The sequence below is a fragment of the Antechinus flavipes genome, chromosome 3 (assembly GCF_016432865.1).
Source record: "Antechinus flavipes isolate AdamAnt ecotype Samford, QLD, Australia chromosome 3, AdamAnt_v2, whole genome shotgun sequence".
Taxonomy (NCBI): Eukaryota; Metazoa; Chordata; class Mammalia; order Dasyuromorphia; family Dasyuridae; genus Antechinus; species Antechinus flavipes.
This window is the reverse complement of record NC_067400.1, coordinates 279,296,305-279,301,177: the sequence shown is the minus strand read 5'-3', so window position 1 is coordinate 279,301,177 and position 4,873 is coordinate 279,296,305. Positions and strand designations below refer to the sequence as shown.

Below are 4,873 nucleotides of genomic sequence, written 5' to 3'. Positions count from 1 at the left end.
CTTTTCTCATCTGCCCATTCCATAGGGGAAGCCTTGACATGCTTCGGAGTAGATACCTCTCTAAATCACTAATGGTTTTGAGATCCATTGGTTAGTCTCAACCTGGTTTAGCCCATCAGCCAAGATGTTTTAATGAGGTATGGCCACCATTCATGCATGCTTCAGCATCTTGGAACCCCAGGTGAAAGCTGAGTACCATATAGACACCAAATTGCTCAGCAATCTTCACACTGTGTTAGTCTTGGACGCTCTTTCTTTATCAACTATATCTACTCCTTTTTGAATTTGTATTTATATCTCTATCTACCCATCTATCTGTCTGTCTACCTATCTATGTATTTTATACATACACACATATAAACCCCACTCCCCTCTTCTGCTTACTATATCTTCCCTAGACTGAAATATTCACTGTGAGAATGAAAAGTTTAGAATCGTTATTATTTATTTTTTATATATACATATTATATATGTGTATGTATATATACATAACATATATATTATTATAATTATATATATAATTATATAATATATGTAGAGTATATATAATATATGTTATACATATATTATATATATATATATATATATATATATAGAGAGAGAGAGAGAGAGAGAGAGAGAGAGAGAGAGAGAGAGAGAGGTTGTTTATTTATGGGTTTTTTTTTTTATGTTATTCATTGTACTTTTAGAACTAAAGACTTAACCATGACTAATATTTTAATATTTTTAGGGGGAATCACCATTAGAAACAAGGTTAAAGATAATCACAAATTCCTTTAATAAAGATCCTAAGACTTCTTTAAAGGTGAGTCTAGTACATCAAAGTATTGAATTTTCTTAGATTCCCTCATACAAAATTGAAAACTTGGATATTTAGTCACAGAGTAGTTGGTCAAACTGGAATAAATTTACAAAACATATACATATATAATGTAAATATGTATATCTATATGTGTTTCAACAGAATTCAGGAAGTCAGATTCAGAAGAAAAATATTATTTTTGTTTTTTACTTAGTCTTATTGATATATATGTATATATACATAATATATATACACTAAATATAAAATATTTTGTTTACTAAAACACAATAATCAAGGGAATAATGTGGTCTGGAAATTGAGAAGATAAATTAATAATTTTTTTGGACCTGATTAAAAATTGTAAGTACATTGAACATTTATTTCAAAATTAATGATTAATAATGTCTTTGTGTGGAGTCATTCAGTTTGGTGCCTAAAATCAATTAGTAATTATGAAATAGAATATAATACAGTACATAGTAAATTCCATGACACTATGGAGGAAATGGTATAGTTTTTTCTCTAACAAAGATTTAGTACAACTGAAATCCAATTAGAGCTGCTTTGACCTGCTATGAAGGAAAAATGCTCTTGATGGCAGCAGAATTCTAATCATATGCATGTTATCCACATGACATCGTTTCCATTTCCTGTTTCTTTTTTATGCTATAAGAATCCAGTGCGTGGGCAGTTGAACAGATACCAACCTCCACACCTCATCTGTGCCAGGAGCTCTCTGGAAGTAGAATGGTGCATTAGAGAAATAATGATAAGTGATAAAAACCATGTCAAAAATTTCATTATTTTAATGATAATAAAGGGAGGTATTCAAATTCACTTCTTCTTGTGCGCTTACTTCAAGTTTACACATGAAGGTCCTCTAAATAAACTCTTGGTGATAATCATCTGATTCATTAAAAGGGATTTCTTCCTGCTGCAGTAGGTGATATGGATGAGAGAATGATTTTTAAATACCTTAGAATGCACATGTGCTTAGTTTTTTTTCTGAAGTTTTATTATTATTGTATTTTTAAATTTATACTTGTAACAGTTTTATTTTTCTTTTAAAGTTCATAGCTAATTCTTGCTTGCTAAGGATAAGCTAGTTAATATTTTGGGAAATGTGTGGGAAAAATTCAATGGCATATTGTCATACATTACATATATAGATATATTTCATCAAGTATTTTAAAAGTTATAATTGTTTCCAGAAACTCAGAAGAGATTACACTGAATTTGTGAATTAAATAATCCCATTGATAGGGGAAAGAATTGTAGAGGAGAAGGCACTGGCCACTGGGAAATTGGGAAATGCCTTCTTGTTGTAGTTCAGCTGAATTTTAGGAGTCTAGAAAAATGCAAATATATCACTAAAGAGGGAGAGAATTCTGGGATTGGGAGACAGTTAAAAGGGAAAGAGATGGGAAAGAAAGTCATGCGCGTAAGTCATTGTAGGTGGATCATATATTTAAGACTATGATACTGAGGATGATACTGAGTTACAAACAACTTTAAATTAAAAACAAATAATTTTACATTTTATTTTTGATAGATTATAGAATCACTGGATGTTATTGAGTAGTGAAAATGAGCAAACATCTATGTACGATACGGTGAAACAGCCAAATCTGTCTATTTTCCAGATTGAAATAGTATTATCCAAATTCTAGTTTATATTTATGTAACATCTCTTCCTAATAGGCTATAAACTCCATGAAGGAAGGTACCATAATTTATATATTTATATATAGATCCAAAGACATCACTCACTTGAATAAGAAAACTACATTGGCTCTTTGTTACCTAGAGGATCAAATAGGAAATGTTCAAATCAGATACAACAAGCTCTCCATAATCTAACCTCCTTCTATGGTTCCAATTTCTTATTCATTTTACATAAGCTAGGTGATCAAGTGAATAGGTTTGGAGTCAGGAAGACTTAGCTTCATGAGTTCAAATTCGGCTTTGGAGATTTTATTGTTGTGTGACCCTAGACAAGTCAATTAATTCAGTTTGCCTTAGTTTTTCATTTATAAAATGAGTTGTAAAAGGAAATGGCAAACCACTTCAGAATCTTTGCCAGTAAAATCCAAATAGATTTATAAAGAACTGGATATGACTGGAATGACTCAACAACAATAAGCTTCAGTGACATTGGTTTCGTGGTTATTCCACAAAAACAAAACAAAGCAAAACAAAGCAAAACAAAACAAAACACCCCAAACAAACAAAAACTCCCTTGAAGTTTGGCAATGGAGGCATAGAGAATAGGTCAATAGACTTGGAGTCAGAAAGTCTGGATTCAAATTTCACCTCAGTGAAAATGTTCAGAGTGAGAAATTAGTATTTTTTTTGTGCCAAGAACTTTTTTTTCTTTTAAATGTATAATTAGTGATGTCTTCTTTTGTTTTTTTCTCTTTTATATTTCATTTCACTTTTATTTGCACTGTCATATTTGTTCCTATGCCATAAGCTTTTATTTCTTCATTTTCTTTTAGATATCTTTTTTCTTTTGAGCAACCTCCTCTTCTGGTTTAGAAACAATTTGTTCCTTTTAAGTATCATATCTATATGGCAAGGGGAACTCAGGTATAGCTTGATTCAACAATAAGTCCTGTAAGTATGCTATCACATTTTGGGAATCTTTTTAACTTAGGTATGTTCATTGACAAGAGAATCCACATCCAAATCTTTCCACTCCATCCCATGTTATTCTCTGCATTTTTAAGCATATACAACAAGAAATTAGCAATCTTTTTGGGCCACTGACCCTGGGCCCAACCTCATTGCTTAGTTTGAGTACACGTGCCAATTCCATCATTATATCATTGGAAGGAAGCTTATGGTTTTTTCAATGTGACATCTTTCAAACACTTGGTAGCCTTTTGAATATGCATGTCATTGATAGTTTGGGTTGTTTCATGGGTGTTTGTGAAGTGGAATTGGAAATTTCTGTCCCCCGACCTGCATGATTTCGTGGGTTCTTTGGCTTAAGGAAGTACCTCACCATTTTAAGTGATTACTTAAGATGGCTCAAGGCTTCTTTTGTTTTTTTCTTTCTGTATCTCTCTCACTTTCCAATGATTCCTTTCCAAAAGAATAGCAGGAATATCCCAGGGATCCCAGTATATCAATATTATTAATTATATTTACAGTCCCTTTATGGGACAAGTATGTTTGAGGCCTCATAGTTATTTGCGTGGTGAGAAAAACTTAAGATAAACTGTCCCTTCCATCACCTAAATTTTGCAAGTATATAAATGTTCTCCAATGAGTAATGGTGTAGGGAATACACACCTTTCTGTCTTTGACAAAAGGCAGTAGCATTTTGATCCAGAAATGGGATCCCTGAAGAATCATGTGAGTTGGACTGAGAAGGTAGCTTTGCATTCACTTAATGGACATTAGACTTCCCTTGATCCAAATTCACTACTTCCATTAACATAGCTAGGCATTGCTTTAGTCTAGAAGATGGAACTAAAAAAAGCAAGATATATAGTCTAGTTTGACCAGAAGTAGTAGGCAGTTGTTTGGGAAATTTATTATTGAATTAACTTCCTATTTGTCTCTTGTCTGCTGCATAGTAATCAAATCAATAGTCACTGCTACTGTACTCTGTCCTTTCTCCTTTAATAAAGGAACAATCCCTTGGCTTTGCTCCCAGCTTCTCTTCAAGCTTACCTTTTCTTTTTACCAGGTAAAGTATAGGACATGTGGCTTTGATCTTTTTGTCCTCAACATTTTTACTCATTTTCTTTCTTACAAGAAAATTCTATTTGAATTCATTTCAGCCTACAAAGGAAGTAACTCAATGCAATACTTTTTATAATTAAAATTTTTCCTTTTTTAGGATTATTATGAAAGATTATATGTTTATTGTGTTAAAATCATTACTAATACATTTTGTATGTTATTTAGGTAAAATTTTCCCTAATGGCCATGACTGAAAGTTAAAAGTATTATTACATTCATTACTGAGCTAAGAATTCCTCTGCCATAGAAGTTCTTGTGTTTGTATGTTCATTTCCATCTTGAATTCCTTTTGCACTTTCTTTTTAGTGAAATCATGAC

The 4,873-nt window shown here is 32.0% G+C and overlaps 1 pseudogene; it reads right to left on the bottom strand.

Moving 5' to 3' along the window:
- Positions 1 to 3,263: 3,263 nt before the first annotated feature.
- Positions 3,264 to 3,812, bottom strand: LOC127557912 (60S ribosomal protein L17-like; annotated as a pseudogene).
- Between the last annotated feature and the right edge of the window lie 1,061 nt (positions 3,813 to 4,873).